The following is a 27,177-nucleotide window of genomic DNA, read 5'->3' as shown; positions in this document are numbered from 1 at the left end:
CATAATTTAGCCATGATGAAAAGTTAATTTCACAATGGAAGTTAGTGAGAAGTTAACTGCTTTGTTTCCTCTTTCTTGTTTGTTCCTATCCTCCATGTTCTTTGGCGTGCTGCTTCTTTAGATGCTTAAATAAGTTAGCTTTGTTGAATCTTCCAGAGTGATCACCTCCTCTCAAAACATTTGCTCTGCATATTTAGCATATTGCCATTGTTGTTGGTGTAACGAGAGTGACATGCCACCATGCCAAAGAGCTTCGTTGTTAGCCGGCATAGAGAAAAAAAAAGGCATAGAGCTGGTTGCCTAGATTGGCATCGGATTTCTGATCCAGCATTTAGAGGCTGGATTCGGTTGATACCTAATACCAGGATCGGGATCGGTGCATCCCTATGTTAGACCAACACAGATCTGAGTGTAGAAATGAAGACAGGCACTTGAGGCGCTCTGTAAGGACTTTCAGTTTGTCTCTGACGGCTTGGCCTGAATTGGTGGAGTTTTCACAGTAAAAAGACCCCATTTCCCTTAAGCACTATAACTTTCTGTTGTAAAGACATGACCCTTGCCAAGTCTTGCATTTGTTTTGGAAGTAAATGAACTCCTACCATGGTAGAGAAGTGAGCAGACTCTGTTTGGGTTTACTCACCCAGCCCCTTTAATGAAAGAGCACTTCAGACCATCAGATGAAAATGATGCATCGTAACAACACAGATTGAACATGCAGCTGGTGCATGGAGATCTCCTTTAAAAGCTAAATATGAACATGCGCCTGTCCATTAGTGAAACATCACACTTATATCATGCACTTGATGTCAATGCTCCCTTTCAGCCGCTTTGTGTCTCCCCACTGAAGAGCATCATTTCATTCAATTAAGCATGCACACCCGCATGCAACCAATGAGCATGTTTCTCAGCCATTTCCAGGTTTATAGAGCGTGCTGCAGTGAGGCAGTGTGATGTTAACCCAGATCTATCAAATGAGCTCGACAGCTGACAGAGCGCTCTCACAGAACATGAAAAAGGCGGACAGACAGGATGGAGGATAAGGGAGAAGACTTGACTCTGCGTGTTCTTCTCACCCACTCTGGTATCAGCGCACACTAACCAGGAAGAGTGACTAAGTCTCGCCCTGGGCTTCAAACAGTAGCTCTTGACAAATCCAAGCTTTGCCCAATCATTTTCCTTCACTCTAGGTTGCCATAGCTACAGCCTGCCTTCTTGTCTGTTCTTTGGGATGAGTGAGACTTCGCCACAGTGTGCGTGTGAGTCCATGTGTGTGTGTGTGTGTGTGTGTGTGTGTGTGTGTGTGTGTGTGTGTGTGTGTGTGTGCTGAGTGGTAACCCCAGCAGATGGGGTCTTAACACTTCCTCTCTGTCAACCTTACATTAACACTTCAGTTGGACGTCCAAGACAGGAAGGTGTGAGATAGACGAGAGGTGAGCCGCACTGAGAGGAGGCAGCTTGTGGGAAAATGACTCAAGTGTGCTGCATTCAATTTCCTGTACATGTCTCCTCATTCAGAGGCAGCAGCATGTTCTAATAGGAACAGCCCAACTCCTGGATCAAGAGCAGAAACATGGACAGTGCTCCCTTTCACATGTCAAACATATTCTTTACTTCATTCAAAGATGTTGTTCCTTACAGTGGAATAAATAAATGGTTGATAATCTGTTCAGTAATCAACACAGTGTGGATAACTGCATCATTTGAGGCACTCATCAAGCAAAAGAAAAATGCTTTTCAGTAAATTCTTGGTCTAGGGATCTATCACCTGACTTTGAGCTTTAGTTGACACACTTAAAGAAATATTACTCTGAATAGCAGCAGGACGGTCACCAGTTCAAACTCTGGTTAAGGCAATTTGGGCCTCTCTGTGTGGAGTATGCATGATCTCCCCATGGTTCTCTCCAGGTACTGAACAGGATAAGCGGTAGAAGATGGATGGATGAATGAAGTCCCCACTTTAGAAGTTAGATAAATTTAAAGGGGGCATATCATGCTTGTTTCTCCTTTTCACTATGCCAGACTAGGATGCCTGTAAAGCATTTCTGCCCTCAGAACAAGTCATTTAGTTCCTTCATTGCCCCACAATAGCGTTCTCAATATCCTCAGTTTAGGCCATTCTGAAGATCTCGTTGAAACACTCCGTTTGGAGAATGACCTCCAGTAACCTCACAACGTCACAGCCCTTTGTGCTCTGATTGGTCAGTTCTATCAGAGGGGCGGAGGGGGTAGAGCCAGGGGGCGGTTTCTGCAGCAGGGCAGTATTTACAAAATTGCCACATTGGATGGGGCAGACCGAGCGAGTTTGCCGTTTGCCAAAACTTCACCGTAAGGCATTGATAGCACTAATAAAATGGCAGAGTGTAGGATACGTCCTTTTGTATTGGACCCCGAGTCAGACCCGGACAGTTCTGCAGCTCAGGAGGAAGAAAATCCACCTCGACACACATCATCTCAGGACGCTTCAGTGTGGTGAGTCTGTAACATGTATAGTTTATACGTGGAAATATAGGCAGACTTCACCAGTAAACTATTTCTATAACAGAGCTCCATCCTGCTCCTTCACTTTTCTCTGTCTGTTTTATCCATCATGCTGAAAGTGTAGTCTAAAGACCGCCTCTACCGTCAGTTCGTCACTATGTTACTACCGCAGCATTATTGTGGTCTAGGTTCACAGTGCATGTCAGAACAAGCATGCAAATATCAACTTTAACTGCTAATTCACCACGTAAAGCCAAGCTGCTCAGCAGAGCAGAGTCCCTGCATCCAGCATCTGAGGAGGGATACTCGCTCTTGGTGGGTGAATCCCTCGGTGGCGGTTGTGTGACTAACTGACATCACAGAGGAGGAGCTGCTTTATCAGATTACTCCAATAAAAAGAAAGGATCCTCGTGTCGTCACGACGGTCGAAATCTCGCGGCCAAATGTCAATGACCTATTTTCAGAGGCATCAAATCTCGTTCTAGGATATCAGAAAAAAATACAATATCTCATTTTTTGAAAATTCAGGGGGTGTAAGGTCTTGTTTTCAAATTTATTGTATTATATGTAAGTATTAAATCAGGGATCAGCATGATATGTCCTCTTTAACTACTGATCCAGCCCCTCAAAGCTGGATCGGGTATCGGTAGGAAAGGATTAGTCCAAACTTGATACTCAGGCTAAACTATGATTTAGTCTAGAAGGTATAAAATTTTACAATCACATAGTCATTTCTGTAAATTCTGAAGCCTTTTTTTAATCAATGCTGTTAAACATTTAAACACATATAGTTTAAATAAATATCAACCTCAGTGCTTCCATATGCACCCATTTTTGTGTTTTACTGAAAACATTACCAGTCTTATCCCACAGTAGAGCATGCCGGTTATTATCTAACACTGGTATCAGATCAGGATAGCTATTGGTTGATACCCAAAGCCCAGGTATCAGTATCGGTATCAGGACCAAAAAAGCTGGGTCGGTGCATTCCTACTTCAGATTACAGAAAAATGTCAGCTTGTGCAATGAGACGATGCAAAAATGTTTAATACACATACACAGATCATAGTGTTTAAAGCTGTCATGGATCAGTGCAACATCTGAGATATTAACTACATTTATGTGTGTGTGTGTGAGTAAGTAAGGTAAGAGAAAGCACTGTGAACTGACAGAAATCTGATAGAGATGAACCTGTGTGCATGAGTGTGTATGTGTGTGTGTTTGTTATCAGGTAGATGACAAGAGTGATATAAACACTTGAGGATCAACATATCAGTAAAACTCCTACCATCTGCCCCCCGGCAGCCGACTATAAACACAGTGTTCTCTTACTCTGCGATTTCTTTATCTCCCTGCATCGCTCCACTTTTCTCTCTGTTCCTGCTCTCTACAGTCCTGCCATCCATCATCATTAGGAGGGGAATAGATGACCTGTCTACACCTGCAACCACTCTCAGTCCCTGCACTCTCTGAGGAGGGGTGGAAGAAGGGAGGGCAAGGGAGAGGAGAGGAAAGGAAAGAAGGGGAAAAAGTGTAGGGATTAAAAAAAGATGCATTTCATTAGAAGAGGTAAGACTCAGATAACTTAATTCGGAAGATAATGATCGATATAGACACATACCATTGTCCTGTATTCTCTCATAAAGCACCAAAGTTCATCTAAAGATCCAGTCTGCCTTTTATTATTGTAAAACATTCTTCTGACAATTTCACATTTTGCTCCAATTGAACAGATTTAATCAGGGCAGGGTAGGGCAGAATAAAGCAGTTTGCATGTCAGGCTTTGGCAATAACTACGTCAACTTACTATCTGCCACCTCAACCCTCACTTGTGCCAATTTAGAGGTGTAAAATATTCTAGGCCATTAGGTACAGTGCTTAACAAATTTATCAGAGCACCACCCAGTGTAAGGTGTTTGCCACCACTGCCCTTAATTGACACAATAAAGCTGACGACCAAAGCACTTGGTAAGGCTTACACTTTTATTTAGGTGATAGGAATAGCGCCAACCATTGGACACAAGTGATGTTAGAATCCACAAACATCTTTAAACATGCTTTAAATCAGACACATCCTATAATACTCTCTTATTCACATTACTTAAGATGATAAAAATATTGTTGTCATGGCCATACCTAGAGGTTACAAGCAGTACTGCGACCATTTTTTCCTCACGTGTGCTTTCTGTAGAAGCCAGACCTCATCTACACAAATGGATTTCTGCTGAGGCACATCTTGTTGTTGTTAATAAGTTTTTAAATGTTCTGTTTTGCAAAAAAGCTGAGGCACTTTATTGTTTGTTTTTTTTGATTGGCAAATTAAAGTTATTCACTTTTGCTCCTGAACAGAAAAATGTGTTTCAGTGGTTCTTGACAAATTTCTGATCAGAAGAAGCCCAATTTCTGAGAAAGTGGTGAAGCCAAGGAAAATCTCTGAAAAACAGAGTCAGAGTTAAAACACTTTATGATGATGATTGGGGTGTGTGAGTGTGTGTGTGTGTGTGTGTGTGTGTGTGTGTGTGGGGGGGGGGGGGGGGGGGGGGGGGTTAATTTTTATGACAGGTGAACTAATAAATTTGTCCAGCACTGTAGATACTAGAGATGGGAATTGAAAACCAGTTCCTGTTGAGAATCAATAAGAAATGTTTCAGTTCATCAGTATTGTCAGACTTTATGCTTAACAGTCCTTTAATCGATCGAATCAATTCTTTACACTATGCCAGAGCTCTGCGCAGACTAGTCTGCTGCAGCTATCTTAGCTCAGCACAGGGTTTAACCAGTCAGAGACCAAGAGCCACAAAAATGACCGTGGTACTACTGAGAGCCAAGTCACGCACGGGGTCTTACAAACTTCCTCTCACACATAAATGGAATGACATAAAATGAAAATCAATACATTTCCAATTTTCAAAACAAGATTTACTGTGTTTGTTAGTGTGTTTAAATTTGTACTAGAGAAGAGAAACTGAAACTTAAGTATCAATGTGTACACCCAAACACTGATCAACACTGAACCCAACGCTGGCATCAGTATATCAATATTTTAGATTGATCGGCACACCGCTACTCATAGCTTTATATATATTTTTATGAATGGATCGAAGAGCCATACACTAAAAGGCAAAGAGCCACATGTGGCTCGTGAGCTGCAGGTTGGCCACCCCTGGCTTAGGAGATAACAGTTTCCCAAGAAAACTGATTCAGGATTTTCAGCTTGAAGTTTGAATGAAGAACTGATTGCACAAAGAAATGAACATTACTCTCTCCCTCTCAGGAGGTTCCTATTCAATACATTCAACATGATATACATCTCCGTATTTACCAAAAATGATATTAACAAAATAGCGCTAGCTTGATGCTAACTTATAAGGGAAATTGCATTGACTAGTGGTCAGCATACAACGATACAACTTCAGGTTTACAACAAAAAATCTTTTTTTTATCCCACAAACATATAATACTTACTCTCAGTAAAAAATACTGAAAACTCAGAATTTCAAAATACTAAAAGGCAAATGAGGGAAAAGTTACGTGCAGGCTCATGGTTGACTTCACAACTACGGCAAGTTTCCAAACCAGTCATAGCTTTGCTATAGCCACTTTGAGACACAAGGTGGCACATCAAGGTCAGGTGACGTGCAATTTTTACTTATCTTTATTTATTTACATCCAGAGATATCCAGGTCCAGTGACCAATTTCATATTTATTCACATATAAACCCAATAAAATGTTGTTGACTCAGAAAACTTGTAAAGCTACTTTTTGTACACAAAATATTTACAGGAGGTATTGATGAGAGAATCAATAAAGAATAAGATCAATGAGCAGAATCAACAGGGACATTGGAATCAATAATATCTTGTCAATATCCATCCCCAGTAGATAAAGGTATTACATTGTGTACAATGAACAGCAGCAGATGTAGAAAAAAAGTGAATAAATCACACTCTGTATTGTTATCATACAGACAATTAATGAAATAACACATGGCATGTTTTTCATATATTGTGCAGGCTGACTTTACACAATATTGTGCTCTATTTATATGAGCTTTATTAGTGTGTCAGGATTGAAAGTGGGAAATTATGTACTTTCAGATGCGTTACCATGTTTAAAAAGATAGGATTTAAGCACGTCTCTTTTGGCTGCTTTATGGAGTTATTAGTACAAGCATATCGAAAACAACTCGGTCTGAGAAAGCCGAAAGCAAACCTGCCACCACCAGAGGCAGCTCGTGTTTTGCTGGCACAGCATAAGGAAAAAAAAAAGCTAACATTTGGATCAACTTTTGTGGAGAAAGTGAAAAAACCACTCAGGCCACAGTAACAGAGCACAGCAAACGTGTTGACCTCTGAGAGTCGACCCCTGACCTACAGGAACAGAGGATTCAAATGGAGAAACACTTTAACCGCAAGCTAATGGCTAAGGGGGCAGACTGAGAAGGCTGGGGCTGCTGGAATAATATCCACACTGTTGGTTTTGTTTGCAACTGCAAATTCTGACACATTGTTTTTCCTCTCCCTGAATCATCAGAAACCAAAATTCACCAAGTATGACAACAGCAAATTAAAAAAGCCTAGAGTGTTCTATAAAACATGTAAATCTTTTCTTTAAATCACACTCAGGCGTCTGCAGACACTAACACACTTCCATAAAGAGGACACAGCAATAAATCCAGAAGGGACACATCCAGAAAAGAGGAAAATGTATGGGATAGGATGAGAGGAAAGGGTTGGGACGCCAAAGATTCAGGAGCAGAAGAAATATAGGAGAGGAGGACGAGCAGAGGACACAGTATTGTCTATCTGCTGTTAACATATAAAAATAACTCTGCTGCTGCTGCTGGAGGAGCTAACTGGGTCAGAGAATTCCCAGAGAGAGGGAAGGAGAGAAGGAGGTAACACATCGATTCAGTCTGTGGTATCAGTTTGAAGCAGAATTCAGTCTCCCTTTCTCCACCTTAAGCTCTCTGTGCACATCCATCCCATGTATGTGTTCATCCATCTCTCCATCCATCCATCCCTCTAATAGCCTGTCCATCCTTCCATCTTCTCAATCTCTGGCTTTCCTTTGTCTCCACCTCCTTTGTTTACCCACTTATCTTTTCCTCCTCTGCTGATAAACACATCAATGTCTCTGTCAGGCACACTTACTAACCTTTGTCACATTCTGCTCCAGGATTCCTCCTTTTCAATTAACCCCGCTCTCCTTTTCTCTCACTCTTAAAACACATCTCTAAAGTCTGCATTTCAGCCTTGAGACATGTCTTTAGCAGATGGTAATGATGCTAAAACAGACCCAGATAAATGTATTTACTCTCTTAGTCCCTTTTTTGTTCAGTTTACTCCACTGATAAATCAAGCTAAAAACAAGAACTTAAGCAGGAGTACTGGATGTCATTTTGATGATACTTTGATGTAGCATTATGGAGTTAAAGCCGTCAGAAAGAATGAGCGTTGTGTGCATTTTCAAAATGTTTCTTTGAATAAAAATACTGAGTTGTATGACTGAAAAAAAATGTTGTTCTGGTCTACAGACAGGCCATAAATCACAGCAGAGCAGACAGAAACTGATTATGCACACTATATAGTATCATATAGATATACCACACAAAGATACTGTTAGATACAGCATGACATGGTACAGTATGACACAGTACAGTTAGATAGGACATGATAAGACATCATAAAATAAGATAAAGAAGGAAAGCAGGATATCATGATATGCAAGACGAGTCACAACACAACCAAGCGGCACGCTCTGATCTAAAAATATGGGGCACTGTGGAAGAGCTAAAATCTACAGTTCCGTGAGTGTCTGCTTAAGGCTGGCTCCAGAAGTACCACCGACACACCAAGCCCAGAGAGACAACTGTCTTCAGTCTGAATAGCTGACTTCTCTCACGGCACAGACTATACAGGGGGTGAATTTTTGTTTTGACTTCACAGTTTAGAGGATATTAAGAATGCAAGTTTGCCCAATCAGAGGCAGAGCTCAGCTGAATGAAAGGCAGAGGCCCTATAGCTGTTAGCGAGGAAGCTCAAAGCCTGCCTCATTTCCAATATGACTCCCAACAAGGTTCTTCGAAACTCGTTACTAAGAGGTACAACAGGATACGTTATGATGTGACAACTGATTCATGGGATTTTGGTGATTCTGACATGACACACAAGAGAAATCTTATGAACTGAAGACCAAGTGATGCGCTTTTAATGTTGAGTCCAGGATTATTTCCATTGGTGCCACTTTAAGGAGTCATAAAGTAATACTGAGTGTAAAGGAGAGCTGTCTGGATGCTGGGTCATTTATAATTTCACTTAGCAGATGCTTTTGTTTCCAAAGCAACGTGACATTAAGCAGTCAGAGGTATTAGGGATGGGTATTGATTAGGGCTGAACGATTTTGAAAAATAATCTAATTGCGATTTTTTTAAAGAATATTGCGATTGCGATTTAGCATGCGAGTTTTGGGGGGACATTTATCTTCAGCATTATTTACTTAACACAAGCAATAAATCACTCGATAGTACGACCAATATGACAAAGGATAATGTCAACCTATAAACAGTTCTTTCCTGTAGGCCAGGTCTACATGTTAAGATGTAATGAGATGAACTGATATGAATAACATATCTTTATGTATCTATTACAATCACAGCAGAATATTGACTGATTGATTTAACTTCAAACCTTGTAGACTTGTAATATGATTATGGTCAAATACCTTAAATAAAATCATAGAATGGAAGAAAAGCACTGTAGAAAAACAGGCATTGTATGAACAATAATTTCAAAAATAACCATGAATCCTGTCCTCTATGAATCCCACACTAAATAAAGAGCAGAAATATAAATAAGACCTATAGTGTGTCCCAAATCACATACTTCCATACTGTGTACTTAAAATTTTCAAATTGAGTGTACTAAGCATACTACATACTCACTGGCTTAGTGCGCAAATTTTGAGGGTGTAGTGCTGTCCCAAATCGCATACTGCTGAGCGCCGTACTTACCGGGAATGATGACATGATGTCGACCTCTTCTTCTTCTTCTTCTACGTCTAATTGTGACCGGCTTCCTGCGCGTTTCCGCCAAACACCGCCACTATTTGCCAGCAAATTTTATAATAATATATAAAATAGTTTTTTTAGTAATATATAAAACACAGCTAATAACATGATCAGTGGTGTAGAGTTTATTAATGGGGGTCGGTGCAGCTGACTGAAGCTACCGAGAGAGCTACCGGGGCGCTGTGGCAGTTAAAATACATCCACAAATTAAATGTCTGAGTGGTGCTTCTGGTCATGTACTCACTGTGCAGGGTCTAACCCGCTTGTAATTATATTTACCTGGTTCACCGGGTAATGCTAGGGCCCTTGAGATAGCTGTTAGCTCAACTAGCATTAGCATAGCCCAGTGTTTCTCAATCCTGGTCCTGGGGACCCCCTGCCCTGCATGTTTTAGATGTTACCTCACTCCAGCACACCTGATTCAAATGATCAGCTCGTTATCAGGCTCCAGCAGAGCTTGATGACGAGCTGATCATTTGAATCAGGTGTGTTGGAGTCGGGTAACATCTAAAACATGCAGGGCAGGGGGTCCCCAGGACCAGATTTAGGAAACACTGGCATAGCCTATCATTCGCAGAACAAAACAAACAAAAACAAGTTACACCACATACACAACGTCAACAGCTGATGGTGCTTGGTGGAAACAACATGTGTAAAAAATAACATCAATAACTTATATTTATACATTGCTGCCAGAGGATGAAATGAGTGTGTTAAGTGTCCACAGCTGCATACTCAAAATCCGGGCCGATTTGAGTACATCATCCTGGTACTTTTGCATACTCATTTCTCGCATACTATGCACACTGTTTTTCATTTTGACACAGTATACTCAAAATTTTGAGTATTTGAGTATGGAAGTATGCGATTTGGGACGCACTACTAATCTCTGGCTCAAGCAGTAAAATATGTCAACATGTGGAATTCACTTGTTAAATGCACTTTTAAACGTTTTTTGTTGTTGTTGTTTTTTTAATTGCAGTCTTTGCGAATTGAGAATTGCGTTCTATCACATTGCAATGTCGGCTTAAATTCGATTAATTGTTCAGCCCTAGTATTGATAGCATTTTATTGATACCAATGCTCCAATAAATTCTGCTAAATTGATCTAATTCTTGCTCGATCCCCTGATTAATTCATCCTGTGAATTTTCTCTGTACAAAACGTAGCTGTGCAGGTTTTCCATGTCAACAACATTTGATCACCGAATTTGGTCACTGAATCTGGATATCTCTGGACATAGATATAAAGAAAAAAGTAAAATTTGTTCATCCCTTGACAGTGATATACTGTTTTTTTATTTGTTACATCGTGTCTCAAAGTGGTTCTAGCAAAGCTATGAGTTGTTTGGGACCTTGCCATAGTTATGAAGCCAGGCCCGAGCATGTAAGTAACTTCTCTTTTATTTGCCTGCAAGTATTTTGACTTAGTATTATTTACAAAGAGAAACTGTGATATGTTTCTGCGATGAAAGTCAAATTCTGTTCTGATGCCAAAGTTATACCAATGTTTGCTAACTGCTAGCATATCAATAAAATTTCCCACATATGTTATCATCAACCTGTTAGCATCAACCTAGCGCTATTTTGTTTATATCCCTTTTGGTAAATAAGGAGATTTATAGAACAGAATAGAAATACTTTATTTATCAACAAGAACTGGTTTTTGATACACATCCCTAAGAGGTATGGTAACCTGTTCAAGGGCATCTTGACAGTGCTCAGTGAATTAAGTGAAAGGATAAGTTCGGTTTGTACAGCTTTTACATTGTAGCTCAGTCCACAGGGACTTGGGTTTTTTAATCACAGGGTCGTTGGCTCAAGTCCCGGCATGGACCAAGATTAGAAATTGGATGGATAGCAGGAGAGGTGTTAAAGGATACGTTCGGTTTATACAGCTTTTACATTGTTTATAGAATGAAGTAGAACAGAATACTCACCCAGAAGGCTTTCCTGATCCAAGCAGTGCTTCAGGAGATATTTAGATCCAAAATCATGCAGCGGACGTCCGTATAATGGGATCCATCGGGGCATAGACAGCGCTGCTCCTAAAACTGCATTAATCGTCCAAAAACTCATGTTTTTCACCAATATTCCATAATGGTCCTCTCCGAGATAGTCCTCTGTTGCAGTCTGTGTCACTCCAGACAGCGCTGTGTGGCTGTACTGACCTCTGAACTGAGGAAGACTTTGTTTACGCTTGCCCCTCAAAGAAAGGAGTCAGCGCTCCAGAGAGTACTGCTCATGCGCAGTACTCTCTGGAGAGCCGACTGCTCATGCGCAGTACTCTCTGGAGAGCCGACTGCGCATGCGCAGTACTCTGGAGAGCCGACTGCGCATGCGCAGTACTCTGGAGAGCCGACTGCGCATGCGCAGTACTTTCTGGAGCGCTGACTCCTTTCTTTGAGGGGCAAGCGTAAACAAAGTCTTTGTCAGTTCAGAGGACGTCTGCTGCACGATTTTGGATCTTATTATCTCCTGAAGCACTGCTTGGATCAGGAAAGCCTTCTGGGTGAGTATTTTGTTCTACTTCATTCTATAAACAATGTAAAAGCTGTATAAACCGAATGTATCCTTTAACACCTCTCCTGCTATCCATCCAATTTCTAATCTTGGTCCATGCCGGGACTTGAGCCAATGACCCTGTGATTAAAAAACCCAAGTCCCTGTGGACTGAGCTACTGCCACCATCTTAAGTGGAGACAAGACAATATTTGGAGCCTGTGGTATAATATTTAATGCATTTCCCCCTGCCCCCGATTAAAAAAGCTTTTAAAGTTCCTCCTGTACTACGTACCTAGTATTGAAGTGTACACCAATTAATACACTAACACTGTAGATATCCATAAACAGATTCCCATCAGATAAAAAAGTCAACAGAAAAATCAGAGATTTCCCCCCAATATTGTCAATTTGCTGACTGCACAGAGGAATATTCAGCGTTTGTAGATCCTCAAATCTGGCTATTGGTGTTGGGTATTAGAAATAAATCCTGCGTCAACAATTTTAAACATTACCAGCTTTTTCTCAAATAGTGTATAACCAGGTTATTTTGAGCAATAACTCTCTATTCCCATCCACATAATCTACGTTACATGTGTTTCAATAAATCTGCTTTTGTGGCTCTGCCTTTGCAAAACTGTGTGGAGCACCTGGACACAATTCAGCTCCAAGTGAGCTTTAAGCATATCTAAAACTTCCTGAACCTTTTCTTCTGACCCAACTAGGAAGCTGTTCACACTCTTTAATGCTTATACACCTGTGCTGTAAGTTAAACATATGAGGGTCAAAGAATCTGTTTGCATCGGAGGAAGAAAAACAATGTCTAGAAAGGCTGCTGAATATTCAGGTTATTTCTCAGACACTTAATAAAAAAGATGCTGTGCAATGTTTTTTTCTCTCCCAGTTTTTTATGGAAATGACTTGGATGCACCGAATACCTCATGGTCTGCTGTGTTTCTGGGTTGTTTTTTACTGTTTCCCCAGCCAACACCGCAGCTATAAGTGAAACCCATAAACCATACAATGTGCAGTGGTCAGCAATCCTGAGCACTAATTAAAATCTTTATTGATGAAGGATGCTGTGAGCATGCTAACCATTTTGAAGAAGGTGTTTTAGTTGTGTGTGTATTAGCCAGAGCTGTGCATTTGGGGACTGCCTAATTGTTCTGGAAAATGTGAGAATAATAGAAGTATATACATATACAGGGCTTGACATTAACACCCGCCAACCTGCCAAATGCGGGTGAAATTCAGCTGTGGCGGGTAACACCGTCACTCCTACTAGCCACTTTGGCAGGTTGAATTATTTAATTGTAGTTTTCTGAAATGGCATCTGAAATACTAAACCCATTGCAGAATGAGACTACAACACTACAACTCCCATGAACACTGCCTGCACACAATGTTTGCTCATTGGTCTTCTGCTGACAGGAGCCCTCCAGACTCCGGCTCGGACACCGTGACAGCTCCCGGTGTTTGTCGTCTAAAAGTAACGTCATCTAAAAGTTTACTCACGTCTTTTTTGCTCTCTATTGTAAACAGGTTTTGGGATTTAAGTCACAAATTAGCCTAAAAACTCTCATATTTTTTTAGAAATGAGGACATTTATCAGATGGAGCTTATTTAAAATCACACTGCACCAAGCTCACCAGCGACACTCACCTAGAGCAGGGGAAGGGAGGGGGAGGAGGAGAGAAGAGGAGCGCACGTAAAGAAGAGAAACTGGTCACAGATATGAGGAGCTGGAAGGAATAATATTTAAAGCTCCTAATATACATACATTTATCTAAGTTATATGTAAAAATTTAACTCTGGAAATACTGTAAACAAACCAAATCATTCTAAAAAAATGAAACTTATGGTCCAGTGTGACTTATATATGTTGTTTTCGTCTTCATGACGCATTTTTTGACCGATACGACTTGAAATGTATGATTATACTCCAGAGTGACTTATAGTCCAGAAAGTATGGTAGTCCAGAAATTTTGGTACTTAGTTTATTACTTAAAAATTACTGTTGTAAATAAATATTTAAGATGACAATGTTTCTGGCAAGATTTTTCAGTTTAGTTTTTCTCTTTTTAATTAATCTTCAACGTTCAAAACTTTCATTAAATGCAATAATAAACTCCTCCTTTTATTATTTTGTTGACATAGTCTGCATATTTTCATATTTAAGGAGCACAACCGTTTCAGAGCTGAATAACTGATAATGGTGTTAAACATTTATGTCTTTATTTGAGTGTGCACGGGGGTCATTTACATTTAAAAAGGTTGTAAATCTATTTCAAGTAAACTTTACCATGTCATCATCCACTTTAATCATATTAAACATAATTATCCAACAACAAAATTGTGGCTAGTGAGCAAAAAAGTTAATGTCAAGCCCTGTATAAATAAATATATATATATATATATATATATATATATATATATATATATATATATATATATATATATATATATATATATATATATATATAGGTCAGTCTGCTGTGAGATAATGAAGTTTTGTTCATTTTTTCTTTCCTTGTTTATCTGCTTATTCATAATCCTCTGGTTAACTATATGTAGATGGATTAGCCTCACTAAAACTGCTTTGATAAAGCAAAATGTACCTGAAATGATCACAGCTCACATGATGAAGATCTGGAGGTCTGAGTAGATCAACCTGAAGGTGTGGTATGACATGGGAGGGGCTGCTCCTTGGCTGACTGAGGGCAGCAGAAATAGCTTGAGCTGACTACAGCATATGTAATGCTCTGCAGCAGCTCTCAAGGGTTCCATGTTTAAGGATCCAGTACGTGTGCATGCTAGTGTGTGTGTGTGAGTGTGTGTGTGTGAGTGTGTGTGAGTGTGTGTGTGTGTGTGTGTGTTGGAGGGAGAGATTCAAATAAGTAAAGGATTGTAGAAGTGAGGGTGACAAGCTTGGAGGGTGTCGGGTGTTAAAGTTTGTGTAAGACTTGTGGATAAAGTATCTACTAATGGTGCAGGAGTTCACTGCAGACTTTTAAATCACAGTAAATGCAGTCCATCCTAATGAACATACACGTTACATTATCCCTCTGCTGCAGAGGCTTTTACCTGAAGACACAGGGAACCACAGTGTTGCTGCAGTATGCTGCATCTCTGCTACAAATAACCTGCTCTTTAAGGGGGGCTTCTGTAAAATTCTGCTTGTTTTTGTGCAGAAAATGGAAAAATTCCTCAGTTTAGCTTTGACAGAGCTCAGAGAGAAACACATAAAAGTGAAAAAAAAAACAATCTTGTAAGGAAAAGGGAAAACAAGCTGGGAATTTTGTGAGTGTCTGAGCTTAAAGTAAAAAGCTTTGCTTGAAGTTTTCTTTTCAGAAAAATGTGCAAGATTAATACAGAATGTAATTAACTTCTTTTTCTTTAACCCCTGATCCAGTACGATCCTCTTTCTGTAGAAAAAACTATATCTGCACCATAACAATGCACAATGTGGATCATGCATTTAGTCATGTGCATTTGCAGTCTTTTATTTCCACACTTGCTATATAAGAAGTTAATTTCTAGGAAAACATTATTGCTAACTACTGAATGCTCCAGACAGAAAACAATTTTGTCCATTGTTTTAAATCCTTTGATTAAATAGTTTAAAGTCCAAAAGCATAAAACCATTAAGCCATGTAATGACTGACCAAGAGGCTGGCAGGGCTGAAGTCTGCTCCCTCTCTGAGACTCCAGCTTAGACAGTTCAACTAACTTTACTCTACCATCCTATTCTGACACACAGACACACAGACACACAGACACACAGACACACACACACACAGACACACACACACACACACACACACACACACACACACACACACACACACACACACACACACACACACACACACACACACACACACACACACACACACACACACTACCCACTGATGCAGCCCCTCTCAGTCTGCAGTGCAGAAATGACCATATGGTTTAAATGAGGCTGATATAACTCAGGAGGCAGCCTGCTTAACCTTTGAGGAAATGAAAGAGGAACTGCCCATTTAGTGTGCATTAACGGTAACACTGACATTTGGACTATGCCGAGAGAACAATCCTTATCTTAAAACAGTATTGTTTCGAGAGCTTCCAACATGCAACAATTTCCTCAACTGTTGCATGACCTTAAAAGTAACCAGCCTCTGAACCCAGGGGCATGCAAAATATTTCACCTTTAGGTGATATCCTGATGTACAAAAGCAGGAACCAAGTCACAATGAGGCAGAGTGATGTATGGATTCATTCTAAAAACTGCCTCACATCGAACGATGTAAAACAATCCTTAGCAGTTTCTTTATTTGGGTTATTTCTTCCATGAGCTGTTAATTATATATACAAATAGTTGATTTGCCAGTAATTCTTGTTTCTTTAGAGTTTAATCATCCAATCCACCAAACAAGAGTCAACAGCAGAGTGAGCTGTTTGGAAATGGCAGAGTCCATTTGGCTTATTTTCCATGGGCACAGCCCACAGCTCTGCTGCTCACCCCACAAATCCATGCTCCTTACAAATGTGGCTCCATTCAAAAAGAGAAATAAACAGGTTTTACATTGCTATAACATTAGAAGCTTTGTGACAACGCAGAAATCATCTGCGTAACAGTAAGTTATTTATCAACCATCAGCAAAAGGTCTCAAACCATCTCTAAACACAAACATCTGTGACAACAACTGTCTGTTTTTAAGTTTAAGAAAGTAAGGATTTAAAAAACACAAATTCTTTTTTGTCTCTTTTTCTATTTGTTCTGTCCCATGAGTTGATCTGTAAAGTCTGGCACACATTACAGGATTTTTTAAACCTTCACACATTTAGAGAGCACACACTAGATGATAACAGAAGATAGAGCAACAGGATCTCTCTCATATGATCGGTTAGTGTGTGGTGTAGGGATGGGGACTTTTTACATTTGAAATGATACAGTAACAATGCCATACCTGGCAATCCATATCAGTATTTAACGGTACCAATTTGCAGTATTTTTGTGTGTTCACATGGTAATAAATATTAAATTGTTTAACAATAAAACCTCAAAGTTTTTCAATTAAATACATTTATTCTTCAACACATAACCTTGCAGTGCTGTGATCATGTCCGGTATAGAAAAATTGCCTACTCTCCCACTCCCTTACAGTCACATGGAAGTGTTCAGGTACCTAAACATGCTAACTTTTGATTTTACTTGAATCAGTACTCGGTGCTACAGACAGAATTCGGGCAGTACCTATAAAAGAACTTAATTCAGAACCCATTACTAGTGTGGTGCTTGCACTCTGGAGGACACCTCACACTAACCCATTCTTCAGTAGAGTATCAGCTTCTTCAAGCTCAATATTCCAGTTCTTGCGCAGTAAAACGTGACTCTGGCATAAACAAACTTGACAGATGAACCAGAAGAAGCAATGATGGTTGTTTTTGGGCTCTTACATTTAGAAAAATCTCACAGAAAAGAAAAAGGATTATGGAAAAAGTCATGGAGACGGCGGGGATATGGGCTGAATGAATAACAATGTGAGTCGGAGGTGAGTATGGTTGTCACAGGTATTACAGATAAATTTCCCACTTTCTTATCGGTTGGTCAGCTGATTCAGCTTGGCAACTTGATTGGCTTTGCTCCAGTACACGACATTACACTCTGTACCCGCTCGGCTCCTCCCAGAGCGCCCCACACGCTACAGGATTTTTAGTCTCAAATATTAAACATGTTCATCATCTACTGTCTCTCCTTCAGAGGCCTTCAAAGCAGCTCAGACCAGATAAAATCACTCTTAACGCACCCCACTCCACAGGAAAATCAGACACAATACCATTTGCAGACATCAGACAATCGGACCTTTGCCAATTGGTAAAGTGGCAAAAAAGGCAGCTCACAAGGGGGAGATCAGGACAAAAATCAGCCCCATTATCTTGTAGTGTGTTCCCACCTTTAGTCAACTTCTCTCAACAAACAGGAGCTTCAAATAGACATGCTGAAAGCATTATATCCTGAAATGTTCATTTTCATTTCTAACCCTCATCTAAAACAACCTGACGCAGATACAGAACCACACTGGTGAGTCTATTTTCTGCAGAGACCACGACTCTATCTTCCTCTCCCACAGCCAAAGACTCTCTATCACTGTGAAGGAACAAAGAGTGTTTCTCTCTACTCCCTTTGACAGGACTTTGTTGTGCTACACTGTGAATTACTCAAACAAAAGACTAAATCATGATTTACAAATATTGATTAACACCGCTGGCTTTGACTCAGAGAAGAGCTGCAGGGAAAATATTGAACATCCTTGTTGAGGCAGGATGACTGAGGCTCAGTCTGCTAATTCAATGTGTCTGAGCCAGTCTCTATTTCATGCACCTTTAATTCCATTTAGGAAGCAGCTCACCTCTCAATTTGGACTGCTTGTTTGGACTAGTCCATTAGACGTTGATAGCAACACTCCCGGCTTTTGGCGTTGTGGTACACGGATATCTCACAGGAAGTGTGTGACCCTGTCTTGTGGGTAAAGCTCTACCGGCGAAGGGAAGCTGCTCAGACGGCCCATTTCAGCACCTTTATTTGATTTTTTTTACAAAACAAGCCCTGAAAGTTGTTCGCTTACTTCCTGTTTGGAATTTTTATGTTGCTCTCTGATACCAGCCAACTCTACAGTGACAGATACTGTCATGTACTGTCATACTCGTCATGTAGCTGCGTTTGGACACATGTATAGCAAATGTAGCAAAGCTTACTATGGAAATCAAACTTAACCCTCCACCCACACTACGCTATATTACATTCTTATTTAACAAAACAACTAATGTTTATCTCTCCCTTCTGTTTGTTATCAAAATATTTCAATAACTGTTGTTGTTTGTGCTGCAGACTTTACTTCCTTGGGCAATTCCTACTCCCACCTGAATCCATTTTCCTTTTCGTCCATTCTGCAATAAACGCAGTTAAATCAAATAAACAAAGACTTATTTCTGATGGAGGAAGATAAACTGAAAAGCCTGTATCATCCTGAAACACTGGTTACACAAACAAAGGAAACCGATGAAAAAAAAAAAGCTCAAATCAAATGTTTTTTTGCATGTGATCACTAAAGATTTCAAAACAAAACCAATTCCTGAAATGTAAACCTAACAAAATAAGCAAAGGGAAAAAGAAGACATCATTTATTTCTATTCTTATCATTACTACCATAAACTGCCCTGCTTGTTTTTGAGCAATAAATATGACAAGGTTTTCTGGAGCTGAGTTGCAGGAAGTTGCATGAGCAGAACAGCAAACAGGAAGTGACAAGTTAAATATGCAAAACAGTGGTGGCCAATGCAACATCACTCAGTCTTTAAACTAGCAAAGTCAGGGTGCATGTCACCCTATTCACGTCAAAAAAATCAAATAGTAAATGTGACGATCACTTTGTCCTGTCTGCAGCAGATTGCCGTTTTATGCAAGATGTCCGAGCTGTGACGTCTCAACGGGTTGGAGGTTGGTGTTCTTCAAATAATTTTCAAATAGTTATGAGCAAATATCGAATAGCTCTTTTGCTTGAAATTCCCATCCCTAGTAACTGGAAAGGTGCCCTTGAGCAAGGTAAAAAACCCCAATTAAATGCATCTCGGTGGAAGCTCACTCTGGCATGTTCCTGTTTGTGCAGATCAGCCCTTACACGTGTAGCATGAATTTTGCCCGTGTGGTGATCAACAAAGTGTATCAGAGGCCATCACTAGCTTTGCATTTCAATATCTAAACTTTCAGTTAATTGTTAAATTATCTCTAACTTATTTACCATGAACACTGCTGTTCATTTCATTCCCTAATTCAGATGATGAAATTATCACAGCTGACCACAAATGATCCCTTTGCTTCAGATATACACGGTCTGAAGCACAGAATCCAAATCCATCTGTAGAGAGCCACAGCTTACCGTATAAAAGTAGTCCTGAGTAGGATGGAGACGCACAGATTAAGGTCTGAGCCTTTTCCAAAACAAGCCTGGCACTGCAGCACAGACGAGCACAACCCTGTCAACACATTACAAGCAACAAGTCTCAACTTTAGATAATTAACACCACGGCTTTGATGATGTGGATTCAAATAACCACACAGCCTCACAAACAGAGAGGTTTAATATGGTTAGCAAATACCAGAGCTGTCCAACCAGGAGATAGCTTCATTGTCTTCTTGTCTGACACATGGTTCAGTCTGGTTAGAATCTAAAACACATGGTGAAGGTCAGGAAAGACTTCATCAGCTCTGTGAAAGTTGTTTGCCTCGTCAATCACCCTGAGCCGACCTTTAGTGACTTCATTCCACGTTAAAAACATCAGTTCCTTTGAGTTATTGACAAGGATGGTTTTTCTTTACTCTTAGTTCAAAGCTGAGCACATCTCATGCTTCTGTGAGACACAAAGACGGCTGAGATAAAGCTCTGGATTTTATGTCCTGGGATGAGGACAGACTGTAATTCCTTTAAAGGTTTGAGGTGGGATATTTTCTGCACTCTAACTACAAAAAAAGCAATTTGGACAAAAAAAATCATTACTTCTCAATAAAAAGTAGAACTTCAGCACCATGGAGAGCAAACATCCCCAACAGAATGTAATACACAGCTAAGCTCTTTGGAGTACAGATGGGATCAAAGTTTTGAAAAAAGGAGCAGACAGGCACGCGCAAAAATACACTTTGTTCTTTATGGACTCACTAACAGCAGAAACAGAAAGTCTCATGGTGCTTTGAATACAGACTCACTCTTTATTGCTTCCAAAAAACATCTTCTTCCAGGTTAGGAGTTGTCGGAGAGGGCCACAGAGGGGAGATCATTCAGTGTGTGAAATCGTGTCTTCAGGTGGAGGTGACGTGCTCTGACACATCGTACTGTAACTCAGTAAAGAATAGAACAGGACTTCAGGGAGATGAGGCGCTTTCTCTCCTCACAGCACGCCATCAACAGATTGTGAAGAATTATAAGACGTATTTCTCTTTGATAAAAGGCCATGAGTCACTATCACTGCTCTTTGTGTTGTTATCTTTCCCATTTGCTGCTCATTCAAGCTATAGCAACAAATCATATCAGCTCCATTTAGCAGCTCTACGCTGGCTGCTCTTTGAGATGTGATTTTAAATTTATTGAAAACTATAAAAAGCCCCCCAGCGACACACAAGACCACTTTATATCACTAATGAGCTGAGGAGCTGTTGGGTCCTCGAATCAGAGCCCAGCAGCTGGTTCCACAGACTGAACTGTGGTTCAGGTTTACAGAGTCTTTGCTGTCAGCGCTCTCTGGCTCTGCAACTTCTTGCAACACGAATCATGCTCCCAAGATCCTGACACAGTATCAGTGCAATGTGACCGGGTCTGCCCAGACTAAGAACAAAGGGGGGGGCAAGGACATGGGTAGGGACTGCTCAGCCTCCTGGAGGTGTCCAGTCTCTAACTCAGTGAACACTGCTGTTCACTGTTCACTGCTGAGCCATGTAGAAAAGAAGGTGCCCACAGTGCCATGCCCACACATGATCGTCCTTGGAACAAGAACTGCATGTGTCACTGAGTGTCGAGTTGTGTCAGAAAGCTTCTCACACCAAAGTTATAAAAAGCTACAGTGTGGTGGATGGTCCACTGCTTTAAGATGTGACAGCAGATGTCTTCTATGGACAGCATGTTGCTTTAATGTTGTGTATTAGGGGTGTAACGGTACATGTATCCGTGCTGAACCGCTCCATAAGGTCGTTCAATTCGGTACAGTGCTGTATTCGAATGAGTACAGTTAGCCGCTGTACATGGCTCTTTAATATTCATGTGAGTACTCGTCTATGATTGGCTGAGCAGGGAAGGCGTTTTAATATTCATAAGGAAAGTGGTCTGTGATTCGTGCTTTGCGATCATGTGCATATCATGTGGACGTGACGTCTCACGGTGAGCCAATCAGAAGATGAATATCAAAGAGCTTCCGTAGCCACAGGAGCTTGTGTCTGAATTGTGCATCATGGCTGCTGCTAACGACCAACCGGAGCTTGAAGAGCCTCCCCCCTCGCTGTATAATGGCAAGTTTTTGGTTTAATAAACATGCTAAACAAGCAAATGGTTTTGCGTTGTTCCATACTGTACCGAAAATGTACCGAAGCAAAGCATGGTGTGTATTTCACTTGTCTCTCAACTATTAATCCAGCATCTTTGGGAACCCTGAATAAAACACAAGGTGAATTTTATGTTCAAGTTTCTTATGTATGAATTCAGGATCCCTAAAGTGACTAAACTCAACCTCCAATCAGCTGGTTTACAGTCGCAGTGTTCTCCTGCTGCTCACTGCTCTGGTTAGTAAATAAAACTTTGAAACCAGAAATGATTAGTTTATTTGTTTGTTTCCCCAGCAGCATGAACAGATTGATATTTTCTAATATGCCAATGTAAACTTGGTGCAGGTAAATCAGTAAAACACCCATCTCTGCATTTCAACTGCTATACTGGTTCCATTGATTCATCAGACACGACAAACTTTTTAAATGATAAAAGAAGATAAAAAAAGGGTGTCCTTCACTCAGTAATTTAGTAACTAAAATAAATAGATTTTTTTTAACACAACAATAATCTAGCCTTTTTGTAACATGCCACATTAATTTCTACCAACAAAAGTCATAAGTGTTGACGTATTCATTACCAAAACTATAACCATTTTTTAAACTATGGCTGACTTAAACATTTGGACAAGTTCAGCTGTGTGTTGTAATTTTACACAATAAATAGCTGAGCCCTGCATTTATCAAACTAATATTTGAAGCTTTTGGCCTTCAGCTCATTCAGATGCAACTTTTTTACATGGATACCTTTAAGGCTGGATGCCCCTGGAGCACATTTGTCCCTTTAAAACCAGATGCGACACATTGGTCACTTCACACAGTGCTGCCCATCTTAGCTGTCAAAAAGTTGGTTCTAAAAAGAAAATGGAAGTTTACACAAACTTTCCACTCCCGCCACGTGCATCTCAGCAAATCACAGCACATTTCATTGGTCACATGTCCTAAAATTGATGACATCATCTCAAATGACCTACACATTACATCACATCCAGCCTTAAAGGTATATACACAAGTAGCTGACTTGTTGGGGGTTGTCAAAAGTTTCATAACTTCAATACCTCTTGTTTCAAAAGAAACTCATCCTCCCTTTTTGTCAACAGTATCCAAAAAGTAACAAAACTTAAAAACAAAATTAAATGAATAAGTACATAGCTAAAAAAAGAGAGCCTGCAGGTCTATTACAGCAAAAAGCTCCTTTGACCAGGAACGGGCAGCAGTGGCAAATTCATGGAGAGCTGAAGTGATATTAGTGAAAACAAATCAGTTAAACAGAAAATAAGATTTTATTTTATCATGCACAGGGTTGGTCTCAGTTATAAGAGCGCTCATCTAAAAAAGAGATTGTGGAGAGTAATTGTTGTTGCTTTGGCATCAAAATAGGTATCCATACTCGGTAATTATTTCTAATAATGTATCAAAGATTAAAATTCTGGTATCATAATTACCATAATTAGGTTTCACAGCACATCACTGTCCCTTTGAACTGAACCCACTTTAAGAGCTCACTCCAAGCTTCAAATGAGTTACACCTGCCAGTACTGTCACTGTCCAGTCACAGGTGTATCGTGCGTGTTCCCACTGGTGATGTGGTGTTTTGACAGTTTCACAGAGCTCCGGGCTGCAGACAGAGGAGGCCTGTTTGGAGAGTGCTGTGTGGGAGCTGTCCGACAGCAGCTCTAATGAGCCTGGATTGAAAAGCCAGGGTGGTGGACCACAGCCTTTTACTCCACTATGTGGTGCTTGCATGGAGTAAACATTTAAACTAAGATTAGGATTTTAAACCTTGAAAGGTAAATGGAAGAGGCAGAAAGCATCATATAATTTCATGCTCTCCTGCTCCCCTTCTTTCTCCACACACTACACACGCACAAAAAACACACACACACTTTCACATGCCAGCTGGCTGAGTGGTGGCTGACTGTATGTACACAACTCAAGTCTGATGTGTGTGCTGGGGTGAGACGATGATGTGGCTGCAGAAGATCTCAAGAGAAATTTGGTGCCGCTTTTCTACGACTGTGATGTGTCTGCTCACAGACATGTAGCCTGATGTGTGTGTGTGTGTGTGTGCGCGTGTGTGTATGTGTGCATGCTGCTCTGTTGTACCCTCTGCTTTTTCTCTCTGTCCCCTTAGTGAGCACAACAAACACAGCTGGATACAGCTCAGTAACTCTGAGTCATATGACACAAGTATGTGCGTCCACTGTAGGATAACGTGTGACATGGCTCTACACGGCCATGAAGTAAAACATTTGTACATGTCTCCTTGGGACAACACTTTGTCACTGTAATACCTATGGACTTTAAGGGCTCTAATTTTGTGGCGCAGCGCAGGGGGCGCAAGCCTGGCGCAGCCTGCACAGTGCTAATTTCGTGCGCTGCCAATTTGACAATTTGATAGACCGTCTGCACAGTGATAGGTGTGACGGCACGCCAGGGGGAGTTGACAGCGCACCAGGGGGAGGTGTCAGCAGATTCATGTTGGCGCAGTGACAATTTCGTGCCAAAAAAGTGCGCTGAAAGCTCGCCAGCTCCAACCTGGTCTATCCTCTGCGCAAGGCGGAGCGCACCCCACGCAGCTGTAATTTGGTGACAGGCGCACATGTCAACAAAGCCTCAGAGGCAGGTTTCCACAGTGTCAGGCACATTTTAATGCAATAAACAATCACAGTAATCACTATTTAATGTAACCATCTGAACCAGCATATACATTTATATCTATATTAACTGTCCCGTCACATCTGATGTCAGATTAAAGCCGTTTGTCATAATGGAAAGTTAACCTGACGGCAGCTGGAAGTTTGATGCACATCTTACAATTAAACAATAAACAGCCTTAACATCTGATACTGAGTATATCTGGTTCTCTCATTTCATTTAATTCAAAGAAAAGAGGGACAGAAAAGACGAAGAAAAAAGAGACAAAATAAATGTATGTCACTGAGGATTTACCTGTGATTTCCCATATTTCTCTGTTTTAGTCTTTATTTTTAACGTGATCTTAAAAGATGGAGTACATTATTGTAAGGAGGATGAGGTGGAGACACTGGGAGAGTATACAGTATATCACCAAAGGCTCTGCTTGGCGATGACAAACCAGGAGTGCAGGTGGATCAAAAGTATTCTGAATGGATAAGCCAGCTGTGTTACTGCCTCTTAATTTTTTACTCCGGATAAAGACAAAGGAACAGATTAAATCTGTCCCGGGAGCTGGCCCACAAGGTGACGCGCGTCGTGTCCTCCGATGCACCCCGCTGTCCATTGACCTGCTGCAGGCACAGTGGCTCTGACTGTCTCCACTACCAGCACTCTCTCCATAGTGCTGAGGATCACTCAGACCAATCAGACACTGCGCCTCGTCCGCAGGGTATTTAAAGGTGAGAAGAGGCGCTCATTTGATTGGTGAAAACAGCGCTCGGCTGTGTTAAACCCACTCACAGCTTTTCTCCTCCCTCTCTGCCATTTGCGCGGAGGAAGCTCTGCGCCTGGACTGGGCCTCTCTTGGCACTGCAGGAAACTTGCAAAGTGCGCTGGTCACGCCCTGTGCGCACGGCGAAGGCCGGCGCACAGGGCACGTGCGCCCGGTCCTGGTCTACGAAATTAGGGCCCTAAGTATCAACTGATACCAATGCCATTAGGGGACTGGGCTTAAATTGAAATGAACACAAGATCTCTTTGAGAAATAGTCTAGAAATGTGGGAACAGAGGGATGAGCCCACCAAACCAGTGCCCTGATATTAGGGCTGGGCGATATGGCCTAAAAAAAAAATCTCCGATTTTTTCACAAAAAATTTGATTTGCGATTTTTTGACTATTTTTTTTCCTTTCAAAGAAAACAATAAGTATAGAAGACAGCGATACCTCAAAACAAGTTTTGTTTTAATTTTGTCAAAAACGTAATAAAAGTGACCTCTACTTGACTCTTGGAATTGAATTTTCTGCTTTTCTTCTGTTTCAGAAACTTCACTTTGTAGTTTTAAAGGAGGCAGACGTATTTACATTCACAGTGAAAGCGGCACCACTTTGTACATTTTGAATTTAAAAATACTACTAGGAAAAGCGTGTACAATACTGTTTCAGTGCACCACAGTACTATGTAGTTCTATTCTACTTTTAAATGATTAAAAAAACACTTTGTTTCTGTCTAGTTTTATTTTTTTTAAGGCTGTAGCCTGTTTATCCTTTAATTTGAATACAAAAAAATAAGTAAAAATAAATGCCATTTATTCAAGTGTGGGCTCACAAACTTCATGCCTCCCTGCATAAGTCAGTGCCCTGGTCGGGGCACCCCAGTCTAAGAAGTCTGGTCCGCCCCTGCTTGTCAGAGCGCACCTTGATGCTGGTGCGTTATGTTGCTCTGTTCGTCAGTGGATGGATTTATGCTGAATGGAGGATTTAGTTAGTGGAACAGAGGGAGTTACAGGGAAAGACTGAACTCAGCTTCCCCCCAGGTAAAAGTTTAACAACTTCTCAGTCATGTCTGTCATGTCAGTCATGCTCTGTTTGACCGCCCATCGTTGTCCTGTCCCCCACCCCGCAGTCTACTTTCACAAATCATAACCCATCCAAATCACCATAAGAAGGTGTTTTCTTTGGTACAGTGAGGGTGTTCTGAGAAAAACTAATGTATAGTTCTAAGCTTTATAAGTCTGAAAATGATCAGAGCATTAACTTCGAAGAGCAGCAGGTTTTACGCGCGTCAATCACATCATCAATAATCTGCAGGTGAATCTAAAAGGGTCCCGGCTTTGTAAATGTTTCAGTCAAAGATCTAAACTCCTGAAAAGTGACAGATAGAAAACAGAGTATTGGAGGAAAGGGATTTGAGCGTTTACTGACAAGAGGTCTAGTACATATTATATATTAACCTCATAGGGCTGTTGATACGGACTATAAGGAACACGTGTCTGTCAAGGTGCTGGGTGTCAAAGACGCACAAGAACATTTTTATGACATTCAGGTTTCTGTTGTTTAGTTAGTGCACTGTTAAATCACGCTGCAAACACGCGGAGTCAGCGCTTGCAGCAGTATAAAAGGTGCGCAATAGTAGGGA

The 27,177-nt window shown here is 40.8% G+C and overlaps 1 protein-coding gene across 3 annotated transcripts in view; it reads right to left on the bottom strand.

Moving 5' to 3' along the window:
• The window catches only part of strbp (spermatid perinuclear RNA binding protein), a 132,217-nt gene that overhangs the window by 91,906 nt on the left and 13,134 nt on the right, over positions 1 to 27,177 (bottom strand). The gene's annotated exons all lie outside the window — the stretch shown is intronic.

Source organism: Halichoeres trimaculatus, unplaced genomic scaffold (assembly GCF_033239565.1).
Source record: "Halichoeres trimaculatus isolate MK-OKI-2021-1 unplaced genomic scaffold, fHalTri1.1 fHalTri1_scaffold_16, whole genome shotgun sequence".
In the NCBI taxonomy this organism is placed as follows: Eukaryota; Metazoa; Chordata; class Actinopteri; order Labriformes; family Labridae; genus Halichoeres; species Halichoeres trimaculatus.
This window is presented reverse-complemented; position numbering and strand designations above follow the sequence as displayed.